The sequence below is a fragment of the Argiope bruennichi genome, chromosome X1 (genome assembly GCF_947563725.1).
Source record: "Argiope bruennichi chromosome X1, qqArgBrue1.1, whole genome shotgun sequence".
Taxonomy (NCBI): Eukaryota; Metazoa; Arthropoda; class Arachnida; order Araneae; family Araneidae; genus Argiope; species Argiope bruennichi.
In genome coordinates this window covers 70889822-70917227 of record NC_079162.1, presented here as the reverse complement: position 1 = coordinate 70917227, position 27406 = coordinate 70889822, and the positions used below count along the sequence as shown (strand labels likewise).

At 25.8% G+C, this 27406-nt stretch overlaps 1 long non-coding RNA gene across 1 annotated transcript in view; it reads right to left on the bottom strand.

The window, feature by feature from the left end:
• Nucleotides 1-624: 624 nt before the first annotated feature.
• LOC129958092 (uncharacterized) overlaps nucleotides 625-27406 on the bottom strand; it is a 45229-nt gene continuing 18447 nt past the window's right edge. The window contains exon 3 of the long non-coding RNA XR_008783136.1: nucleotides 625-915. This is a non-coding gene — a long non-coding RNA (uncharacterized LOC129958092). The remainder of the gene's footprint in view (nucleotides 916-27406) is intronic.

The window sequence follows — 27406 nt, the reverse complement described above, 5'->3', positions numbered from 1 at the left end:
TGTCTTACACTTCCCGTTTCCACAAATTATATATTTTTTTGTATTTTTAAGATTTTTTAAACAAAATGATTGTGTCAGTAATTTTTTCTCCGTGAATGCTCCTGACACAAAGCTATCCACAGTGCCCCTCGGTAGAGCGCGCGACGGGCCATGCGCTATGATAAATTCGTTATTAACTTCTTGCATAGTTTTTATTTATTTATTAAAATGAAAATATATCTCCCAAACGCCAAAAAACATGGAATTATCGAAAAAGTAAATTCAAGAAAATGATCTGAAAATTCTTAAATTTTTTAGGCAATATATTAAAAAACCTTTTGAAAAACCCTTAAAAAAAACTATTATAAAAATATTATTAAATTTGCAGTTCGTGGAAAAGCGCACCTGCAGCTTAATTCCAACCAAATGCAAAAACAAGTAACCAATCTAAATTAAGATATAGTTTGAAAACGAAACTAAAATGAAAACGAAACAGAACAGTTTCGAAATCGCAACTAAAAATTGTTTCCTATTAAAAACTAAAAAAGGAACAGGAAAAAACTTAATAGTTATTATATTATACAAAGTTATAACTTCAAAGTTATTATATTATACAAAACTTCAAAGTTATTATAATATAAAAAAAAAATTACATTGCATTTACATGAATTTTTTTTTAAAAAAAACTATGTCCATTGTGCATATTTTACAGTGTGATTTATTCAAAATATGCATTATGCATAAGAATTTTTGAAAAATAACGAAATATGAAGGTAGTTACTGGAAAAAACATGGGACAACCCCAGTGTGCCTTAAAAGTATGCGATCATCGTCGAATCTACTTTGTCAGGAGCAGTAACTTAATTGTCAATGTCATCCTCTGCCTGAGGTTCAAACATTTCAGGTCCTCTAGCTTGTCGATTGGTGAAAAACACCCTGAAAACATAAAGATAATCATTGAAGCAAAACTCCTATAAGCACAGAAAGAGAATTCATTTGATTTTACGAAAACTTCAAAAAAATATTTTTTACATGAAGAAGAAATTAAATTTTATATTTTTCACATAATTATGTTGCAAATAATTAGATATTTCACATAATTTTTAATGCTTTCTTTGTGTCAAATATGAGATATATTAAACTACCTCTAGAAAAAAAAAATCAACTGTGACCTTCATATAACTATGAAGGGAAAAAAAAAAAAATCCACAGCTGCAAGCCTTCCTTTACAGAGTGTTTATTCACTTCAACATATTAATTAATAAATTCCAAACAATTTTTTAAATATTACTCTTAAAGAATCTTTGAAATTTTATTTCACTCTGAAATGTAATTCCACTGCTTTCATATATTCTCTTTCATATGATGATTATATTTATGATCATTGGGTGCAAGAAAATATTCGGGGAATAATATAATAATAATTCGATATGTGACATTTGCACTTTCTAACGCTTCAAAATAAATATATAATTTTCACGCTAAGAATTCCACCTATTTCTCTAATTTCTCACTTACTAAATTTTTGCAATCAAATCTAGGAAATTTCAATTTAGTTTAAAAATATGTTTTTTACATGTTATACAACAGAGAAATTGGAATCTTTAATTGCCACTTAATATAAGCATTTTACTAATTTTTCAGGAGGAAACAAATTCTCATATAATTTTTTTATTAATTTCGAAAACACCCCTAAAAATAATTAATTTTCTAAAATATCCAGAGTTTAAAGGTTATTTGCATCAGTTTAATGGTACTTCATTAATACTGCATTTCTTAATTGTTTATTACAGTATGAAATTAAACTGAGAACTCTGAGAATGCAGTAACTGCCGATCAAATTAAAGGGAGAATAAAATACTTTAAAACGTAAAATCCGAAAACGTTGGAAAACAGTATTAAGTATGTTGCAACAAAGGTTGTGACATATAAAATCAGAAAAGTTAGGAATGAAAAGCGAACAAATCGAAAAAATAAGAAATAACGATTACCATCTAATTAGAAATCTATATTATTCTCCCTTTTCTTGCTTTTTAAGTAAGTGTGTGAAACTATTGCTTCAAAAGAAGTACAGAAACAGATTAACTTCTATACAAAAATAGATAAATTTCTACTATTGTAGATACTATTGTAATTCAAAAAGTATTATCAATTCTTATGATGTAAAAGTTGTTTTGAAATTTAAAAAGAAATAACTAAGAAACTGATTAAATTTCTAAATGGTTCAAAATATGCAATGAAATATTACCCTGGTTTTCTTCAGAGTATTTTCAGTCATTTATAATTTTAGACATCTGTAGTATAGAGATAATTTGTGAAAATGTTATACCTAGACAGCAATATTATACTCTTTAATCTGGCTTTAAAAGTAAGCTCGTGCAGCTATGGATGCAAAACTAATACACATAAATTTAAAGACTTCTACGAGATTGATTTAAAGTCATTGATATGCAAAAAGTATTTTAAAATGGATAAAATAATAAATATTTAGGAAAAATTGCAGAAAACATAATTTTCACTTTAAATTATGTGAATTAAAATTTAAAAATTAATTTACTAACAATTAAATAAAATTGTTATTTAATTTTATAAAACTTTATAAAATAAATATAAAATTGGGATTTAAAAAATTAAATTAGTTATAAAATGTGAATATAATTCAAAATTTTTTTTTCTTTTGTGAAAAATTATTAAACTGATTCATCAGCACATTCTCTTTTCTACAAATCTCAATTAAAACGCAATTTCAAATTAAGTTTTTACATCAGAACGGTCGAACTGTAGTTTTATTGCCAATCTCTATCAATAAATTTTATTTTATTAAACTAAGGTTTGTTTCATTAAGAGTAATACGTCAAAAATGTAAAACTTATATGTTTTTTAATTGACAAACATGACATTAAAGCTCAATATATCTAGATTTTAAGAATTCTCAGAATCGTGACGTTTCAATTTTGAACGAAGGATTATATTCAGCAAAATAAATAAAATAATTAATAGTTTCCCGTTTTTTTTTTTTGTTGTTGTTGTTGTTGTTTTTAATTGAGAGCAAAATCCAAGAATTTAAAAGAAATAATCACAGGAATGAAATAATATAAAAATAAAAGTCAGGCTGTTACAATTTCTAATTTTCTGTTCATACAGATCAATCTGAAAATGAAACTGATCATTTGAAAGTATTTTTCTTATAATAAATGAATCGGCACAATTCGTTTATCTTTCGAAATTTTGATTCCATCTTAATATTTTAAAACAAGTTAAAAACCTATTTCTCTGGTACTTTAAACATAACGATAAATATCTATTCAAATTTTTATTCCATTATCAAATTCAATTATAAAACACTATAAAAAATGTTAGCAATGAAATTTACCCTTATTGTGATATTAGAGTAGGCATTTTAAAAAGATCTCTGAAAAATAGTAAAATATTTCCTTTAATTTTCAAATTAATAACATATTTATATATTATTCAGCGATTAGCAATTCATAATTTTTATATTCATTATCAAGTAAACATTACCTCGATAATAGCAAAAGGGACATGACATCTAACTAATGCATTTGTGACATTTAGAAGATTCGCTAAAGACTTTCTGGTGAAAGATGCTAGATTTGCTTTTGGTTTGCAAAAAAAATTTATATGATATATTAAACTGGACAAACAATTAAGTGAGAAGTATATGTCAAAGCAATGCTTTTTTTTAAAGATTAAATTAACAGCATTTTAAAGCAGAAATACACATTAAATATTGTTTTCGATTCTGATAGCATTTATTGGAAAAGGAGATTAATTTATTCAAACGGGCAAACAACGCGCAGAGTTAAAGCAGTATTTGAACAATGTTATACATTCATTGCTATTCATAAATATATCATTGAATCTCATTGCATTTAAATATAAAACTGGAGCTATTTATGAGAGTCGTAAAATAACGTTTACTTTATTTTCAGCCAACAAATTTATTAACAATTTACAGTATTCTTTCCTAAAATTAAATCTAGTTGGTTTTGCAGAAATAAACCGGAAATATGTATAAAAATTTCACCGGAAATATTCTTATAATATCTATCTATTGGAGAATATGTAAAAATAAAACAACAAACCGGAAGGTTAATGTTCACTGTTTCCGTTTCGCACTGATCACCTCAAAACAAATTAAAACATTTCGGAGTATTTTTAATATTATTTATGGGTAAATTTAATGCATTTGATTCTCAAATTTAAGGTGATAAAACTTTATTTAATATCTAAAAGTAAATTTATTTTTATAGGATTTTAAAACGGAATGATATAAATTTATAACTTTTATTTTTCATTTTCGCACTCTAAATCAAAATAATAAGAGAAAGACGCTCAAATAATTTTTTTTTATTACAATTTTAGACCATGAATTTATAAAGACAAGAACGCATCATCGAGCATACAGAATAATTTTTTTTTCAACAAAATTAACAAATTCATCTCAAATTAAGTTATTTGTTAAATTTGAATGGCAACAATATTCGAATACATTTTCTCCAACGACTCGCTAGTATTTTAAAGTTTACACTTATCACTTTGCTATAATTTTTTACATATTGATAAGTATATCGCTGAAATAACTAGTTGTTTGAATTTTTTAGAGGATAACTGGCAATTCACAATCGGTTTAATAATTTTGATTTTACTTACATTTGCTCTACTCGTCTGTGGTTGTATCAGGTAATATAATTGTCTTTATTAAGTTGCTTGACTACAAAACATTCGACGTGACTTACTTAAAAATTTCACATACCTTTCGAGTCGAATTATATTTACTTATATAGTCTTCTGCTGTTGTCCCGTTGACGGTCTTGATAATTTTTTTTTAATTTTTCATATTACTATTAACTATTTCATGTATTGTGTAATCAGCTAATGGTAAATCTCACATATGACTAATATTTAATAACTTGTAATTCCTCATTTCTTAATCATATTACTGTTTGAAGAGAAGTCGAAAGTAGTCCTTTAATGTTAGTGTTTCATCTTCATTATAAAAGTACATAATTTGTTTATAAAAATGCAAAAAATCTTATCTTCATTATTTTGATTAATTCGTTCAGTTTTAATCACAATATAGTGAAATGTATTTATTGGGTTCATTTTCAGGGCAAATCCCAAATATTTTCTACATAAAATATCATATATTTTCACTGTAATATATACAAAGTGGATAAATAGGTATTCAATACATCTTTCTTTGCTCAGTTATTTGTAGGAGTAAAAAGCCAATTTCAGAGTTTATACGAAATCTTTGATACCTGACTTCATTTCGAGATTTTTATTTAAGCATATTATCTAAATTTAATTTATATGTAACAAATATATGCGTATAAATAAGAAATCCTCCTTTTAGATAATGCAGATGGAGATGCTCCTTTTAGATGGCAGGATAGGAGAGTAATGACATTTAGTATTTCATTTAAAATAAATTTTTATATTATGTTAATGAAGACGTGTAAATTAGTTAATTAAAAGGTGTATATGATTTTAATTCAAAGGATTTAAATAAAATAATCGCAAATAGTGAAAGATAATTTTTTCCAATTTTTTAATTTTTATTTTGCATGCAATCTCTGTTCAATAGATGGCAGTACTAGTTTGTCAACTACTGACTAAAGATGTCAAATATAGTTGCTGTTAAAAACTTATATTCCTAGAAACATTACCTTAATCTTATTATTATTTATCAAAGTTTCCTCAAAGAAGTGTAACCATATTTTGGTAATGGGCAACTATTTTATTATTATGCATTTGTTTTTAATGCCCTATCTTACAATATTATCAATCCATCACAGCAGTAGAGATGTTATTTTGTTGTTGTTTCTTTTGAGTTTTCTTTCAAGTTTATTCTTCAAGGTGCAATTCAATTATTTTATCTCCATATTTTTTCTACTCATTAGAATGTTTCATATACAAAGTTATAAAATTTGTTTATGAATTAATTTCTATTCGTACAAAGTTAACGAAGAAGTCTGTAGTAACAGATCGCATTTTTGTCATTCATGATTATTTAGCTAATACTGACCTTTGTGCTATAAAAAATGGCAATTTTTCATCCTTGATTTCTTAGCAAAAATTGGTATTGGCGCTATAAATCAAGGATGATAGATTGAGTAATATTTGTGTCTTATTCAATAAATCCTTCTTGATTTAATAAGATACAAATAAAACAACGACAAGGAATTTATTGTCTCGCTTTTGCATTTATAAAATAGTAATAAAAATTTTTTAAACAATTTTTGAGTTTCATAGAAGTACAAAAAAATACATCAATATTTGTATCTCCATTTAATGTACATCAATAACAAAGTTTTCCCTTTTTTTGGAGAAAAAAAAAGTGGTTTAACAAATCTCAGAATATTCAAATATCTCTCTTTTATTTTCAGAATTTTGCGCCGTGTGCGGCGACGAAAACGCCGCGTTCGATTCACCTTGCCTGATAATTGGCGAGACGTAGAGGATGAAGAAGAAAACACGAATAACCCCGTGAATAATTCAGATGATGCAAGACCTAGAAGAAGGCGAAGCCGTCGAAGCAGGAGATCTCATGGAAGGCGGTGAAAGCGATAGTTATTTTTACACCTCTTTGTCAATGAAATATTGAAAAATAATAGTATTTTCTACGTCTTTCAAAATGTCTATTCAAATATAAGACATATCAGGATGCTTAACAAAATCTATTTCTTCTGAATAAATATAATGCTTTATATCTTGATGTGAAAAACTTTTAATATGATTAGTCGATTTTGTTTCACCTGACTATAAATCATCTTAAAATTTCTTCAGCCTACATTCACTTCATGTAATTTTTAATATATTTCAAGTATTCCATAAATTTTCTTTCTGATACCAGCCTCTTCTTTTTTTCTTTTTTTTTTCCCATATGTATTATTTACCACCAGATTGCTTAAGAATCTAAGTAAGCAATTTTTTTTTAGGTTTAAATGAATGTAAACATTTTTATAAAAATAAGAAAAATGTTTAATTCTCTAACAATGGAAATGAAGACAGATCTTTCCCTCGGAGTTATATCTATTAGTTTCGACATACAATATAAAATCTCCAAGCTCTATCCTAACCTACAATGACTCCTTTATCACAGACATTATCGTTCTTAAAACTGATATTGTCGCATGTTTCAAAACAAATCGAGAGGAACTGAAAGAGGAAGATCCAACAAATGTTTTTGTCTTTAAATAAACGCAGAAATTTAAAATAGAATTATGTTGTTAACTATAGCTTTAAAAAAGATAAATTCAATTTTACTTTTTTTTTTGAGGGGGGGGGGGGGGCTCACTGTTTCATGAATATATTTTAGATATTTTACTATGCATACAAAAAGCTATTCAAAAATACTTGATTGGTGGTTTACATGAAAAAGGGGTAACTATGATAAATTTCAGTAATCAAAAGTCAGCATTTTTCATTCATTTGTTTCAAAAGCAAATTTCAGAAATTATATTCTCCAAATAAAGAATATATCATGAAAAGAGAATTAATGATGTAGTGAGGAGGGAAACAAACAAACAAAAAAAAGGTAAGTATGTAAAATGCAACAAATCTTATAGTAATTAAAAAATGAAAGAGCATGCAATTCATTCTAAATTTTACAGATAAATATAAAAACACTAAATAAGTATGAATATATTTTCTGTTAAAAAAAATATATAAAAGTAAACTTATGCAACTATTCCTGCAAAAATAAAAGAGAGAAATAACACTTTGCAAAAATTTATAAACTGACATTATTGGAATTCAAACAAATATTTTAAATTGATAGAATGTAGAAAATGTTAATAATTATAAGTATAAATCTTTGAAAAATATACTAAATTAAAATACAATCTTCAAAATTATGCTAAGAAACATTACATCACTTGTATTCAGAATAACTTTTGCTTTTTATATTATTTGACATTTGTTTACAATGATAAGTAATGCAAATTTTATACCTAGTATATAAAAGAATTTCAATGTCATCAAATTGTCTTACTGTCACTAATTTTCAAAGCACTGAAATACAGTAAAATTAATACTTTTAGAGTCATTAAAAAATTTAAAAAAAACTAGTAATATTTTTTAAAAATTTACAATTTATGAGAGTGAAAGAAGTAACAAAGAAAGGCGGGTGAGGGGAAATATAGAAATTTGAAAACAGAACAGAATAAGAAGTGATGGAATGGTTTGTGGAAGATTTTGCCTTACTTTTCCACAAATCAAAAGAAATGTAGAAATATTTCTTAATAACAAAACTTCCAAATTTATAGTTTAAAAAAAAGAAAAAAAATTCCAACTGTATAGAATATAAAAATATAGAAATTATTGCTTAGGTATTTCTTTTGACATCTCAAGGAGAGAAAGAGAGAGAGAGAGAAAAAAAAAAGAACAAGCATTGTCACATCTGGACAAAAAGTTAAATGATTATGTGGGTTAATAACTATTTACCCACAATTATGCAGTGCCAGGTACTTCCAATCGTTTTCATTATTGAAATTAACTTTGAATATTTTAAAAATAAGATAATAAAATAATAATTTTAATACATTTTATAAATAATTTTAGTTCAAAATTTGATTTCAAGGTCTCTTTTTTCAATAATTTTTTCTGTGTTCATCACCATCTTTTACAGAACTAAAGCTGAACAGAATAGGCACAATTGCAGGATAAATAGAGGAAACTATTCCCAATTTTATTCTTAAAAAATTTTTAAGATAAAACATGAATATCCTATTAAAAAAATTACGTTTAAGTTAAGAAATAATTTCTTTTAATAATTCATTATTAGCTTTTTTTTTTGGATTAATATCATTAATAAAATTCCTTTCTATTCCTCAATGATAATAAGCTTTTATAATGCATTAGAAACATCCTGTCAATTCGATAACAGAAAATGAAAGCTGATAAAAAGGAAAATAAAAAATAATAATGTCTTCACTTGTATGCTTTAAATAAATATAGATTCATTAATAAAAATAATGATATTCAATAATAATTTATAAAATTTAAACATTGTTAGGGGATAAGATATTATTAAGTGGTGATTTTAATTGAAAAACTTAATATTTGTAATCATATATTTTTTTTAATTTTTAATGTCAAAATAATATCTATTAATAATATTTATAAAATTTATTTATTATTTATATATTTACTAATAAAAATTATCAGTAGATTAAAAATTAGCATTTAACAAAGATAAAATTACCATGAAAATATCACAGAGAAAATTCACTAAGTTGAAAATAATTCTTTGAATATTAGAACTCAAAATATTTTATGCTTCCAGCTCAGACACAGTTTAAAATAAACTGATTAATGCACATATAATCAAGGAAATTTAGAAGTTAGGGCAAATTTAAGTGAGTAAAAAAATCGCGTAAAAAATTCAATTCGAAGAGCGAAATTTCTAGTGCTTCAAACACAAATTCTTTAGAAATTCAAACAATGAAAAAAAAAAAAAAAAAACGAAAAAGACATCTGGTCAATTCTCCAATGCCTCTAATAACAGCAGAAACTAAAAAAAAATATTATAATAAATAAATTTTAATAACAAAACTGATGTTAATTGCACAAAATATGAATATTTTAATTTTAAAAAATTATTTTTTAATTAATTAAAAACTATATTAGTTAAATTCATGATAAATATTTTCTTAGGATAGCAAAGTATTCCTTTAATCATTAAGGCAATACATATAATAAAGAAATATTTGAATTGCATCAATGTAATAACCCATCCCAGCTAATTAGCAAATTATAAAATCTTTAAATATAATATAAAATATTATATACATCAATATACGAGATCAATAACTAATACGAATCTGATTATTTTATTTAGTACGCAAATGTTTTACGAGCATCCATTTTGTCCAGTCAATAAAAAAATAAGTGCCATTTCACCAAATTTTTATGAAAAACATGAAAATTCAAAACATTTACCCTCAAAAATTCGAAAGCACATCATGGCTAATGATAAGCGATTATTTATTAATATATATCCAATAGTCTAAATAAACATAAAATTTATACTTTATTCGTACTGAAGATCAAAATAATTTTTAAAAAGGGTCGGTATTAATTTCAAAACTGTCCGCATATTCAGTCATTCCTCAGGGGATCAGGGCCCACAGTTAAGTAGCACTGTTATTCAACAACTTTTGTTTCAATAACTGAAACTCAAATGGCAACACTCCCTTTTCTTCATTTCCACAGAAGCTGTATTCGACATTTGAAAAGTTACTGTCATATTTCTTTGAAACAACGACTTAAAGTCAATAAATAAGTGAAAATGGCAAATGAAAGTAATTATAGAAGAGTTATTGCTTCGATTCGAGAATTTTTCCAACATGTAGGCCGTCAATTAACCTCGCGAGACATTCTCGTTTGTATGGCTGCATTTGCTATGGGATTTCTTGGAGCATGGATTGATAAGTAAGCATGAAATTGAAATATCCAAGTCATTTATATTTCACAGAAAATTTATATCTACATAAATCCATAAATTATGTATGAAAATTACCTAAAATAAATTAATTTTTACTCCCTAATCTATCGTTGAAAGCAAAGTGTCACTCTGTTTAAAGAATCTCAGTTAAAGCCTGAATTATTACAATTTTCAGAGAAAGCTATATCATATAAGGTTTTTTTTTATTATTATTATTTTTATTCAGTATACTACAAACTGACAACGAAATAGAATCAAACAGCACCAACCTTATGAGGTTGAGTACTGAAATGGCAACTTATTCAGACACCATGTAAAGAAATGTCAACTGTAAAAGGGATAACATTCATATAAAAATATCGTGATATTGGGGATAACTTCGTCTTTATATTTAAAAAGGCCATTCGGAATCTTAAGTTTAATAAAGTTTAAAACTTCATCCATATATTGTCTTTTCTTTCCTTTTCTGTATGAATCTGAAAGCAGAGATTTTTTGTAAGAAAATTGTGGTGACAGACAGCACTCATAAATTGTTTTTTTAAAAGTTCTTTTTTCTTTTTGCAGCTATTTCGAGAGAATTAATCCAGTGGAAGGAAACCAATGATTACAAAAGACCCAGCTGAACTAAATATTTAAAAACATAAAGGACACTTCTTTCAAAATTAATATAAATACAAAATTGTTGCAAATATCAATGTCTTGTCTTCAGAAAATATTATTTTTCTTTTGCTTTCGTTATTTGCTCATGTATGAATCTACAATATCTTTAACAGCTGTGGAAAAATAAAAATTACTCTCAAATTTTGCTGTCTTTTTTGTTTTAGTACTGTTGGACATTCTTTTAGTATACGTTAAGTATTGGTTTAAGATGTCTGACACGTGAAATACTTCACAAATAATAGCAATAAGAAATTTTATAATACTTTTCACAGATGCATACATGTCAGTTTATAGTATTTCACAAAAATAATTAAAGATATATAAACAACCTAATTTTGTAAAAAAAAAAAAAAAAAAAAAAAAAAAAAAAAAAAAAAAAACAGTGTGACATTAATATGACTTTACAAAATAGCCTCATAGGAAAATTAAAGAAAAATATCAATTAATATATAAAAATTTTGAAGAATTGCATATCTTACATGCAATTCGTTCTAAATTATTTTTAAATTAGGGTAAAAAATTCAATTTATTTAGAATTTTCACTAATTTTTGAAGCATTAAACAAACTATAGTAAAATTAGTACTGTTAAAGTTAAAAAAAATCTAGCAATATTAGAAAAAAATAAATGCAATTTATGTGAGTGAAATAAATAACAAAAAAAAAAGAGAGGGGGGGGGATACAGAAATCTCATAACAGAGCAAAACAATAAGCAATGGAGTGGCTTGAAACAAAATTTTGCATGAATCAAATAAAATTTAAAAATATTTCTTAATTATAAAATTTTTAATTTAAATATTCAATGAATAAATAGTGCGAATTATATAGACAAAATGCAGAAATTACTGCTTAGGTTTATTTTTTTTGACATATGAAAAAACAATGTCATCTCTGGCCAAAAAGTGAAATCCTTATGTAATTAAGTATGTAGCTTATAAAACACTATGTATGAAGACAAAAGGGAAATTTGTATTAACAAACAGTTTGAGCATATGTGATCCAGGTGGGATGCAGAAACTATTTACCCAAAATTTTGCTGTGACAGGTATTTCCAATCAATTTCACTTATTGAAATTAACCTTGAATAGTTTAAGACTAAGTTCATAAAATATTCTTCTTCTCAACAATATTAATAATTTTAATACATTCTTCTTAATAATAACATTTTTTACACAAAGAGGACACATTTTATAAATAATTAATTTTAAATCCAAATATGGATTTCAAGGTGTATTTTTTCATATTTATTCATAAAAAAATGTGTAAGGTGAAATTATATATATATAAATGAATGGATATTATTAATAGTATTTTTAAACATTATTCAACATAAAATCCATGATTTTCTTATTTAAAAAATTAAGTTTATTTAAGTAAATACTGTTAAAATAAAAAAATGTTAAAAATAAAAATCACAGTTCCTCCACTGATGCAGTTATGGCAATTGTCAAGACCGGTGAAATGTGAATCATTCTACTATCGTTTAAAATGATAATTATTGACATGCTTCAAGAAATTATATATATATATATTTTTAATCTACTCAGATTTCATTCTAAATCAAAACTTCTTAAATATTAGGTCACACTTCCAAATAAGATTAAACACAGTAATTTTAAGTATCTAGACATTTTCATTGTTCTTTCATTCAGATCATGATAATGAAAAAGGATTGTTATTTAAATTAAATTAAATAAAAAATAAGTCAGATTTCATTTGTCTCCTATTTAATCTTATTTTTAAAAATTATTTTATTTCTCTACTTCTTGTTTGAAAAGTGAACGATGTAAGTCAGAGAAAAGAAAATGTGTAGAAAACAACATTGAATCTGTTATTGCCTGCTACTTGTTAATAGTATGCATGTTATTATGCTACAACCTGAAGCGAAAAATGTGTGGTACGCAGAGAAAAATGTGAGCAATATAATTTCTAAAATACAGGATAGGGAAAAAATTTAGATACTGTATAGTGATTTTTCAGAAACCATGAACAAAACATTGCAAAAAATACACGCTAATAATAAATTTTAAATAAATCAAGAAACTTTGTCACAAATCTGTGAATTGGTATGTTAATATGTTATATAAAGAAAGAAGTGCAGATTATAGACAGGTTACATTAGAGACAATGTTCATATATTTTCTAAGAACTAAGATTATGTTCTTATATTTTTCTTTTTTCTTTACATTTTAAGGTTAAAAACTTTTTAACATCAAATTATTAGAGAGTATTTCCATATATTTTTTAAAGTAATAAATTGTATTTTTAATGAAGGACATAAATAAATAGTTAATTTAATTGATAGTCTATTATTCATGTCTAATAACAGCATCATAATTTACATATGTTATCAAAAATCTCAATTTTTTTTTAAATAACTCACATTAAAATCATTCAAAGAAATCATAATAATTCTTACTTATAGCTATTAATTTGGGAATTCTATAAACAAGAAAGAACCAAGAGAGTGACAGTGAGAGATAAAAACAATATCATCTATAAATTATGTAACTAAGTTTAGTTTACTTAGTTTAACATTAATTTTGAAGCATCGCAAGTGCTTTTTCGAAATAATGCTCTAAACTAATTTGTAATTAGATGATGCAGACCACATCTGCACTGCAAATCAAATTCCAAAACACACTGCTAAGACATCGGATACAAGATTGATAACTGTATTTGCAACCAGAAATTCCTCACTAACAGGCCCATATAGTTTTCATATTGAAGATAAATAAATCTTCTTTACATTTTAGGACTGGTAATGTTCACAAAGGAGTTTTTATTATTTTTTAATTGACCAAAGAGCAAGGATAATCGTCTTGCACAGCAATTTAAAGGAAACGAGCAAATCTCATACAATATCCTTGCATAAATTGTTACTCTGTGGACAATGATTATTAATAAATGCAAACACCATATGGTTTAGGCAGGTACTGATTTCTTCGATTCCTATATTTCATATGTTTATAAGTGGCGATTGTCTAAATAAATTAAAACATAATTCAGAGAAACGTGACGTTTTCGAAAATATAATTTTTTTTGGTGTGTGCCTGTGCAATCATTTTTTGACTTGGAAATGCAAGAGATGTCAGTATCTATGGGACTAATTCTCCAAACATGAGATGTTAATAACCAATTTTTCACTATTCATCCATTTTCGAAAAAGTTCCTTCAGTGATTAAACTCTTGTATAAAACTATTTATCCATTTTATAATGTGATTTAATAAAACAACTGTGGAATTCAATGAATTAAAAAATATATATTTCTTTCACATATATGCTACATAATCCAATAATATCTGTTTCACACTAGTCTCTTTTAGTGATAGTTGATTTGCCAAGGTTATATTTAATTTGAATTTATTCGTTCAGATGCAATTCTACATCTATTATATTCCATCAAATTGTCAGATATTAATGCTCTATCCTTTAAATTGTGTTATACGTTTTTTCATTCCGTATATGAACCGTTCAAATGTAGAGTAACCCCAAGTCATCATAGTGTTATTAAAAGTATAAATGAGTACTTCATCTATCTTCTAAATTTGGTGGTATATCAACATCATTTTTTATTCGTCTTGTAAACTATAAAAATATCAAACAGAATTCTTCTTTTTTAGCTTTAAACCATGACAAAAAGCATGAGATTATTTATTTGATGAAGCAATAAATATTGTTTTAATTTCAGTGTAACAATATAATCTGTTTTTAGAGATTAAGCAAAAGAACATTTTTAAAAAAATTGCTAAAATTCAGAGAAAATTTAAATTTATTAAATTGGTATCATTACATACAAATTTTTTTAATTATGAAAAGATATAAAATTTATTTTTGTTATAATATTTTCGGAAGTTATTGCATAAAACATTCAAATTCAGCTTTATTTGTAATGAATTGGAAAATAAATAAATTTCCATTACCACCCGCTTAGGTTTATATGGGTCAAATTTGGAAGCTGCAGATCATTGCAAATGGTCTGCCCTACAGAGCGATAAAACATACACACAGGCTTCTTCACTTTTAGCAGAGATTGAATACAATGACTTATGGGTGTAAACGGTTAGCCTTCTTCTAAACTATTGAATTCAGATGACATTGCACACATTTGCATTTTTATTTCAGAGACTCTCATAAGTATATATATATATTTAAAGTGTCATTTCCTGAAAAATTCTCTTTACATTCAACAGAAAGTTTCACTTTAAAATCTTTTTTCTTTTTTTCAGAAAATTCTGAGCAAATTTTTTAAATTACACTTAATACTGAAAAAAATACTTGAAAATTTTACGAGATGAAAAATATTTAGAAAGGCTGTAATTACATATGTAACAGTTCAATACTAAACTGAATTAACATCTTTTATAAAGAAATAAAGAGCTGAGAAAAGCAATTATCAAACAATTTATATTAAATATATATTTAGAATTTAAATTGTTATTTAGATATTCACTGTTACTAAGCTATTTCACAGTGAGATTTGAGCTAATATTTTTTACTTTTCCACTTCACAGAGTTTTCGCAGAGTACACAACATTTATAAACTGATGTTGGAAGATTATTTTGCTACTGAATAATGCGCAATAATCAGTTAGCAGGAAATGAACTATATAGAAATTAAAAATTATAAGATCGAATAGGGATACCTGTGTTTCAATTGATTACAAAGTAACACATAGGAATTAAAAGTTAAACGCAATAAAACACTTTCTTACTAAAAATTTAATGACAATGCTATATATGAATGGTCATTAAAATCTCTTGCAAATAACGCACATCTAAAAACACAAGACTAAATTTAAGAATCATGTTTTTCGAATTAAGACATAGGAATCAATGTTGCACTTTTGGAAACTGAACATAAAATAAAAGTATATTTGCAATTCTGCACAAGTATGATATTTCTGCACATTAAACAATACTAGAAATTAGTATAGATGTATTTATTTTGTCAAAACCAAAGTATTAAATCAATACTTTTGCATTAGAGGGACAATGTTAAGAGAACAATATTAAATTTAAATGTAGATTAAAACATTCTGATTTTGAAGACAATATTAAAATTTTATTTATATTTAACATAAGCAAATAAACATAAAATTTTTTCAAATGCTATTTTATCAACTCTCAATTTAATTTCTCCACTTCATGTAGAAGCCCCTGCTGAAGTATTTTAATAGCCAGTAACAATGGAAAAAAAAAAAAGGGATTATTCCCCCCCACACACACACACAGTTCACAAATATGTTTGAAATAGTTCTAAGCCCTATAAGTCATTGTCAATCAAAATTTAGATATTACACTTCTCAAAAAACATAACTTTAATTTCTCATCCCCTCTCAACATGAAAGAGGAGGAAATAAACATAGTAATATGCTCATTCATTTCTTTTTGTTTAATATCAGCAATAAAATCCCTTTGAATATTACCATGATAATAAGCTTTCATATTACATTAGAAGAATCCTGTCATCTAGATAAGAGGAACAGTGTGCTGACAAAAAGGAGAATAAAAAATAATTTCTTCCCTTGTATGCTTTAAATAAATATAGATTCAATAATAGTATTAATAAAAATTATAGCATTTGCATTACTCTACCTTCTCTTTTGAATAACGGATGGCGATGATCGATTAGGTACGTATGCCATAGAGTATTTTGATTGTAATAATAATGAGATGTGATACTGTTCTGTTGAGATGCCATTCTGTTAAGGTGTGTGCATGTTAATATCTTATCTTCGTGTTTTGAGTTTGTTTTATGTGAAATGTCATTAAAGAAATGTTTACGAAAACATGGGTCCTATTACTTCCACTGCACAGATCATTATGATGTACAATAATAATTTATAAAATAGAGCTATTTTAACAGAGCTAAGAGACAGTTATATTATTATACATAACACCCCTCCATGTCCCTGCGACTATAATCTTGACGATTATTCTAACAGTTGGGTGGACTATATTATTATACAGAGATTTTAAATAAAAAAAAATATATGATTAAAAAATTACTAATTCTTATGCAAAAATGATATTTATTAATAATAATTATCAGCAGATAAAAAATAAGCATTTAAAAAGATTAAAATTAACAGGCAAAATATCTCGGAGAAAATTAACTAAGTTGTAAATAATTATTTGAATATTAGAACTCAAAATACTTTATGCGTTGAGCTCGGATATGGTTTCAAGGAGCATAATATAATTTTTGTCTTTCTATGAGCTTTGAGGCAAGTTTAAAATCCACTGAATAATGTACAAATAATTTAAGGAAATTTAGAAGTTAGGGCAAATTTAATAAGTAAAAAATCCGGTAAAAAATTACAACATCGAATATACTTATAATTAAAATGTCACAGTAATTATTTAAATCTTTGGCCTCCTGGAACTGCTGCTTCAGATATAAAATTAAAAAAATAATACTAATAAATATACAAAGTTTGCATTATTTTATTTTCAAAATGATGTCAAATGCAATGTATAAACGTAATAAATCCAACTGCCTCCACTTGAAGGAAATGATTAGATAATTAAAGAGGTGAGTTAATTTTAACAGCTTAACTCCCCCCCCCCCCTTCAATTGGTTGGTGCCTGAATCTTCACCAAACCAGAAAATGTGCTAACAATCCAAGACTTCGGAAGCATGTCAATGACTTTTCTAATTCCATAGTCGGTTTTTTCACCTTTTTTTTGGTAGAAGGGTGAAAGGGAAGGTGCAGTGCAAATCTACCGTTGAATTTGCTACTTGCCCTGAAAGGAGTTCAACTCTTATTTGAAGAAGGGGAAGAGGGGAAGCACAATAAACGCACTTCAACAATAAAAGAGAAATGCGTTTAGGGGCGGCGAAAAACTTTGTTTCAAATCTAGCAGGCAAATATTTGTGAAATTCAGGCAGTCGAAATTTAATGGAATATTTGCCGTCGAATCTATATACAACTGGATCGCCATGTATTAGAAGTAGTAATCGATCACTGGCCAATGATATTTACCGTTATTAATAACATGCATAAATAAAAATATGCGTTAAATTACTAAATTTTTATGTTTGCTGGAAAGTAAAGATATTTGTGAGGAGTTAAGAGATTCAAAGTCTTTTCATCTACACCAGACGTATCAGTGAAAAAAACAAATAAACAGGACTCAAATAATTCAATGTTTCTCATTTAAGAATGAATGAAGTGATATTATGTCTATACATTTCATTCGGCGTCATTTTCAAAATAAAATAATGCAAATATACTGGTAAAAGCAGGTCAAACTTTTAAAAACGTATCTGCTTTTAAAGAAGCACACATAATAATAATGCCATACTGGTAAAAGCAGGTAAAAACATATAAGCAATTAAGAGATGATGAAAATAGCCATTTATGCTTTACTCATTGCCTACGCGATTTCCAGCTTCAAAACCTCCTAACCAAAACAACATCATGGTCTCACATGATAATAAATAAATAAAAATCCATTAGGCAAGCTCGATTGCAAAGGTAGATTACTTTTCATCTAAATTACTGATTCCAAATTCCTTTCAAATCTTAGACAAAAACAAAGGAATGCTAATTTTTAAGCAAACATAGATAATGAATTTATTGCCATTGTACAATTCGGTCTTTATTAGTACAGTATTAGGTTTGTATCAGTTGGCCAAAATTAAAAACTTAACACAGGATTTTAAACATATCTGAAGAAATATATTGTTTGCAATTTTTCTTCTTCCATTTAAATGCAGAAAATAACGTTTTATAACAAAAAGTATGAACTAATCGTTTGATTTTCAATTACAATGTAGGGAAATATCGTGCACTTTTATGAATTAATGTCTGAATTAAGATCTTATATGCTGCGGTTTTGTATATTTCAATTACAACTATCAACTAGAGTAAAAAGAAATTTTTGAAAATCATTACTTTTTAACAAAAAAAATATATACTTCGGTGTTGTGTATGAATTGGGAATTGCCTTAATGGCATACAGTTGCTGGACATAATCAATAAACTAAAGTGATATTTTTGACGATTACTTGATATTATTATTTAGTACAAGTACACATACTTTGGTAAAAGTTATAATGGATGTCTTTTTAATAATACAGCATACTCTAATTTATGCGAAGCACATCAAACAAAAGAACTGTCAAATTAACAAAATCTTCGAAATAATAAATGAATTTTAATTTTAAAAAAACTGATGTTTACTGCACAAAATATGCAGATTTAATTTTTAAAAAATTATTTTTCCAGAATAAAATATTGCACATTATAAATCAACATTTGAGCAGTAATTTACTTTATGCTTTGGCAAGATAAATGGCATCTGGTTAGTAAATTAATTAATCACTATAATAGTCAAATTCATCATAATTTCTTAGGATAGCAAATTATGCCTTTAATCATTCCGGCAGTACATATAATAAAGAAATATTTGAATTGCATCAATGTAATAACCGATTTCAGCTAATTAGCAAATTATAAAATATTACATACATCAATATACGAGATCAATAACTAATACGAATTTGATTATTTTATTTAGTATTCAAAAGTTTTACGAGCATCCATTTTCTGCTGTCAATAAAAAAATAAGTGCTTTTTTACCAAATTTTTAGTATATTTTATGAAAAATATGAAATTTAAAAATATTTACCCTCTAAAATTCGAAAGCATATCATGGCTAACGATAAGCGATTATTTATTAATACATAGACAATAGTCAAAATAAACATAAAAATTATACTTTATTCGTACTGAAGATCAAAAAAAAAATTTTAAAAAAGGGTCGGTATTCATCTCAAAACTGCCAGCATAATCAGTCATTCCTCAGCGGATCAGGACCCACAGTTAAGAAGCACCGTTATTCAACAACTTTTGTTTCAATAACTGAAAGTCAAATGGCAACACTCCCGTTTCTTCATTTCCACAGAAGTTGAATTCGACATTTGAGAAGTTATCATTTATTTGAAACAACGGTCTTGAAGTTAATAAATAAGTATAAATGGATAATGAAAATATTTACGGTGGAGATATTCCATCGATTAGTGAACTTTTACAAGTTGTAGGCCATCAATTAACCCGCCGTGACATCATCATTCGTGTGGTTGCATTTGCTACGGGATTTCTTGGAGGATGGATTCTTTAGTAAGTATAAAACTGAAATATCCAAGTCATTTATATTTCACAGAAAACTTAAGTGCGCATAAATACATATATTATGCATGAAACGTACCAACTATAAACTCAATTTTTACTCCAAAAGCTATTGTTGAAAGCAAAGTGTCATTCTATTTAACAAATCTCAGTTAAAGCATGAATTATTACAAATTTTCAAATAGCTATATCATATAAGATTTTTTTTTCATTATACTACAAATTGAAAACGAAACAGAATTAAACAACGATAACCATATATGGTTGGAGTACTGAAATGGCAACTTATTTAGCCACCATGTTAACAATTGCCAACTGTAAAAGGTTTAACATTTTAATAAATATAACATAATAATAAACATTCGCGATAACTCCATTTTTATATTTAAAAAGCGCATTTGGAATCTTAAATTTAATAAATTCATCCATATATTGCCTTTTCTTTCCTTTTCAGTGTAAATCTCAAAGCAAAGATTTTTTGTAAGAAAATTGAGGTGACAGACAACATGCTAATTTTTTTAAAAAAAGTTCTTTCTCCTCTCTTTGCAGCTATGTTGGGAAAACTTTTCTTTTGGAAGGAAACCAATGATGGTAGATGAAAACCCAGCTGACCAGGACGCTATTTTCAAAAACTGTGTCAAAATTAATATCAATACAAAATATTGTTTTGAAATATAAATGTCTTGTCTTCAAAAAATATTACATTTCTTTTTGTTTCGTTATTTGCTCATGTATGAATATACAATATCTTTAACAGCTGTGGTAAAATAAAAATAACTCTCAAATTTTGCTGTCTTTCTTGTTTTAGTACTGTTGTGCATTCTTTTAGTATACATTAAGTATTAGTTTAACATGTCTGACACATGAAATACTTCACAAATAATAGCAATATCAAATTTTATAACACTTTTCACAGATGTTTACACATCAAAGTTTGTAAATTAGTTTTGTGAAATACTATAAACTTATAAAAACAACCTAATTCTGTAGAAAAAAAATCAGTGTGCCATTAAAATGACTTTACATAGTCTGATAAGAAAATTAAAGAAAAATATCAATTAATATATAAAATTTTTGAAGAATTGTATATCCTACATGTAATTCGTTCTAAAATATTTTTAAATTCGGGTAAAAAATTTAATTTATTTAGAATTTTTAAAATACCAAATTGTCTTGTTTTTACTAATTTTTGAAGCACTAAACAAAACATAGTAAAATTAATGCTGTTAGAGTTTGGAGTGACTTGAAGAAAATTTTGCATTGCTTTTGCATGAAACAAATAAAACTAAGAAATATTTCTTATTTATAAAACTTTTTAATCTATATATTCAAAGAATAAATATTGCCAATTATATAGACAATAAAAATGAAGAAATTACTGCTTAGGCTTTTTTTTTTTTTTTGACATTTGATAAAACAATGTCATCTCTGGGCAAAAAGTGAAATCATTATGTAGTTAAGTAGTATGTATTAAGTATTAGCTTATAAAACACTATGTATGAAGACAAAGAGGAAATTTGTATTAACAAACATTTCGAGTAAACGTGATCTAATCCAAGTGGGATGCAGAAACTGTTTGCCCAAAATTATTCTGTAATAGGTATTTCAAATCAATTTCACTATTGAAATTAACCTTGAATAGTTTAAGACTTAAAATATTCTTTTTCTCAACAATATTAATAAATTTAATACATTCTTCTTATTAATAAAATTTTTTACACACAGGATACATTTTATAAATAATTATATTTAAATTCAAATATGGATTTCAAGGTGTATTTTTGTTAATAATTTTTTCTGTGTTCCTCACCATTTATCACAAAACTACAGTTAAGAAATAAAAAGAAAACCCCTTAAATGGAGGAAACTATTTTCATATTTATTCAAAAAAAATAAAAAAAAAATATGCAAGGTCAAATTATATATAAAAAAATGAATGGATATTATTAATTGTATCTTTAAACATTATTCAATATAAAATCCATTATTTTCTTATTTAAAAAATGAAGTTTTATTTAAGTGAATATAAAAAATTTCTTATTATTTTTCTTAATAATATTAATAATTTTAAAATAATCCTATTATTAGCATTTTTTACACAAAGATGATCTTCAGAAAAAATTACTTTTCTTTTGGTTTCATTATTTCCTCATGTATGAATCTACCATATCATTAAAAGCTGCGATAAAATAAAAACAACTTTCAAATTTTGCTGTCTTTCTTGTTTTAGTACTGTTGTGCATTCTTTTAGTATACGTGAAGTATTGGTTTTAGATGTCTGATACGTGAAAAACTTCACAAATAATAGCAATATCAAATTTTATAATACTTTTCACAGATGTTTACACATCAAAGTTTGTAAATTATTTTTGTGAAATACTATAAACATATATAAACTACCTAATTATGTAGAAAAAATCAGTGTGCCATTAAAATGACTTTACAAAATAGTCTGATAGGAAAATTAGAGAAAAATATCAATTAATATATAAAAACTTTGAAGAATTGTATATCCTACCTGTAATCCGTTTTAAATTATTTTTAAATTAGGGTAAAAAATTTAATTTATTTAGAATTTTTGAGAATGGTGACATTGGCGATAACTTCGTCTTTACATTTAAAAAGTGCTTTCGGAATTTTAAGTTTAAAATTTATTTATTTGACAAACATAATATTTAAGTTTAATAAATTCATCCATATATTGCCTTTTCTTTCCTTTTCTGTATAAATCTCAAAGCAGAGATTTTTTGCAAGAAAATTGTGTTGACAAACAGCATTCATGAACTGTTTTTAAAAACTTTTTTCCTCTCTTTTCAGCTATATATGAGAGAGTTAATCTTAAGGAAGGAACTAAGGAATCCTGAGGACAGAAGACCCAGCTGAACTAAATTTTTAAAAATATAAAGGAAGTTTGTTATTAAATTTTTTTTTAAATTTATATAAAAAAAATGTAAGCTTGTTTGAAAAAATTTTTCCAAATTCGCATAAATACAAAAATGTTCAATTGTTGCAAATGTTTTCAGAAAATATAACTTTTCTATTGGTTTCGTTATTTGCTCATGTATAAACCTACACTATTTTCAAAAGCCGCGGATCATATAAAATTAACTCCTCAAATTTTGCTTGCTTTTTTTTGTTTTGGTACTGTTGTGCATTCTTTTAGTATTGGTTTAAGATGTCTTACACATGAAAAATTTCACAAATAATAGCAATATCAAATTTTATAATACTTTTCACAGATGCCTCCACGTCAAAGTTTGTTATTTATTTTTGTGAAATACTATAACGATATATAAATAACCTAATTCTGTAGAAAAAAAAATGTGACATTAAAATGACTTTACAAAATAGCCTGATTTGAAAATTAAAGAAAAATATCAATTAATATATAAAAATTTTGAAGAATTGCATAACCTACCTGTAATCAGTTATAAATTATTTTTAAATTAGGTTAAGAAATTTAATTTATTTAGAATTTTTAAATATTAAATTGTCTTATTTTCACTAATTTTTGAAGCACTAAACAAATTATAGTAAAATTAATACTGTTAGAGTTAAAAAAAAATCTAGCAATATTAGAAAAAAAGAAATGCAATTCATGTGAGTGAAATAAATGATAATTAAAAAAAAGGAGCAAACAGAAATTACAAAACAGAACAAAATAATAAGTGATGGAGTGGCCTGGAAGAAAAGCTTGCATGAATGAAATAAAATTCAGATATATTTCTTATGTATAAAACTTATTAATCTAGATATTCAAAAAATTAATATTCAAAATTATATAGACAATAAAAATGCAGAAATTATTGCTTAGGCTTATTCTTTTTGACATTTGAAAACAAATAAATGAAAACAAACAATGTCATCTCTGGGCAGAAAGTGAAATCATTATGTAGTTAAGTGTGTAGCTTATGAAACACTATGTATGAAGACAAAGGGGAAACTTGTATTAACAAATAGTTTGAGCATATGTGATCTAATCAAGGTGGAGTGCAGTAACTGTTTACCCAAAATTATGCCGTGACAAGTATTTCCAATCAATTTCACCTATTGAAATCAACCTTGAATAGTTTTAGACTAAGTTAATAAAATATTCTTCTTCTCAACAATATTAATAATTTTAATACATTCTTCTTAATAATAACATTTTTTACACAAAGAGGACACATTTTATAAATAATTCATTTTAAATCCAAATATGGATTTCAAGGTGTATTTCTGTAAAGAATTTTTTCTGTGCTCGTCACCATCTTTTACAAAACTACAGTTAAGAAATAGAAAGAAAATCCCTTGAATGCAAGAAACTATTTTCATATTTATGCATAAAAAAATGTCTAAGGTGAAATTATATATATAAAAATGAATGGAAATTATTAATAGTATTTTTAGACGTTATTCAATATAAAATCCACGATATTCTGATTTAAAAAATTAAATTTATTTAAGTGAATACTAAAAAAATCCTTCATTCATTGAAAACTTTGCTATAGTAATTAACTTCTCCTCACTTATAGTATACTTCAGATGATATTTTATCCTCAAAATGTTAAAATAAAAATCAGAGTTCTTCCACTGATGCAGTTATGACAATTGTTAAGACCGGTGAAAGGTGAATCATTCTACTACCATTTAAAATGATGATTATTGACGAGCTTCAAGAAAGTATATTATATATATATATATATATATATATATATATATATATATATATATATATATATATATATATATATTGAATCTACTCAGATTTTATTCTAAGTCAAAACTTCTTAAATATTAGGTCACACTTCCAAATAAGATTAAACACAGTAATTTTAAGTATCTAGACATTTTCATTGTTCTTTCATTCAGATCATGATAATGAAAAAATAATTCAGATTTCATTTGTCTCCTATTTAATCTTACTTTTAAAAATTATTTTAGTTCTCTACTTATTGTTTGTAAAGCAAACAATGTAAGTCAGAGATGAGAAAACGTGCACAAGACAACATTAAATGTGTTATTGCCTACTACTTGTTAATAGTATGAATGTGTTTTTATGCTAGAACCTGAAACGAAAAATGTGTAGTATGCAGAGAAAAATATGAGCAATATAATTTCTAAAATACAGAATAGGGAAAAAAATTAGATACTGAATAATGATTTTTCAAAAACCACGAACAAAAGATTGCAAAAAATACACGCTAATAATAAATTTTAAACAAATCAAGAAAGCTTGTCACAAATCTGTGAATCGGTATGTTAATATGTTGTATAAAGAAAGAGGATTCATGGCCGAGATAGTGAAGAATATATAGACAGGTTACATTAGAGACTATGTTCTTATATTTTTCTTTATATTTTAAGTTTAAAGACTTATTTACATCAAATTATTAGAGAGTATTTCCACGTGTTTTTTTAAGTAATAAATTCTATTTTTTAATGAAGGACATAAATAAATAGTTAATTTAATAGATAATCTTTTTCGAATTCAATAGATAGGGCATTTTCGAAATAATGCTCTTAACTAAATTGTGATTAGATTATGCGCACCACATCTGTGCTGCAAATCAATTTCCAAAACACACTGTTAAGACATCGGACACAAGATTGATAACTCTATTTGCAACCAGAAATTCCTCACTAATAGGCCCATATAGTTTTCATATTGAAGATAAATAAATCATCCTTATATTTCAGGACTGGTAATGTTCACAAAGGAGTTTTTATTATTTTTTAATTCACCAGAGAGCAAGGATAATCGTCTTGAATAGCATCTTAACGGAGCATCTTAACAGCATCTTAATCTCAGACAATATGCTTGCATATAGTTTTACTCTGTGGACAATGATTATTAATAAATGCAAACACCATATGGTTTAGGCACGTTTTGATTTCTTAGATTCCTATATTTCGTATGTTTACAAGTGGCGATTGTCTAAATAAATTAAAACAAAATTCAAAGAAACGTGTTGTTTTCGTAAATATATTGTCTTTTGTGTGTATGTGTGCGTGTGTGTCTGTTTAATAAAAGAACTGATGAATTCAATGAATTTTTAAAATATTTCTTTCACATATATGCTACATAATTAAAGAAATGTTCCCAAAAACATGGGACCTTTTGCGTCCACTGCATGGATCATAATGATGTTCATCCCACCACAAAATAATGATATTCAGTAATAATGTATGAAATAGAGCACCTTTAACACTGTTAAGAGACAGTTATATTATTATGTAGAGATTTTAACTGAAAAATATATATGATTACAAAATTATTAATGTAAAATTAATATTTATTAATAATAATTATCAGTAGATTAAAATTTAGCATTTAAAAATTGTATAATTAGAATGCAAAATATATCAAAGAAAATTAACTAAGTTGTAATTAATTATTTGAATATTAGAACTCAAAATATTTAACACTTTCAGCTCTGATACGGTTTCAAAGAGCATAATATAATTTGTTGTCTTTATATGAACTTGAAGACAAGTTTGAAATCCACTGATTAAGGAAATTTAATAGTTAGAGCAAATTTAAGTACGTAAAAACTTCAATTCGAAGAGCGAATTTTCAAGAGCTTGGATCTCAGATGCTCTAGATATTCAAACTGCCAAAAACTACACATCAAGTAAATTTTCCAACTCCTTTAATACCAGTACAATTTACAAATAATATAAATTAATTAAAAAATTACAACATCGAATGTACATAAGATTAAAATGCCGCAATATTTATTCAAATTTTTGGCCTCCTGAACGGCCGATTCAGATATAAAATTAATAAAAGATTAAATAAATATACAAAAATTGCATTATTATATTTTGAAAATGACGTCGATAGAAATATACAAATTATACAAAATTTGCATTATTTTGAAAATGACGTTGATAGAAATATACAAATTATACAAAATTTGCATTATTTTGAAAATGACGTTCATAGAAATGTATAGACATAATAAATCCAACAGTCCCCACTGGAAAGAAATGCTTGGTTAATTAAGGAAGTCAGTTAATTTTAACAGCTTTCCCCTTCCCCCCAATTGGTAAATGACTGAATGTTCACCGAAAACCAGAAAATATGCTAATTATCCAAAACTTCGGAAGCATGCCAATGACTTTTCTAACTGCATAGTGTTAGGTTTTTCTACATTTTTTGGTAGAAAGG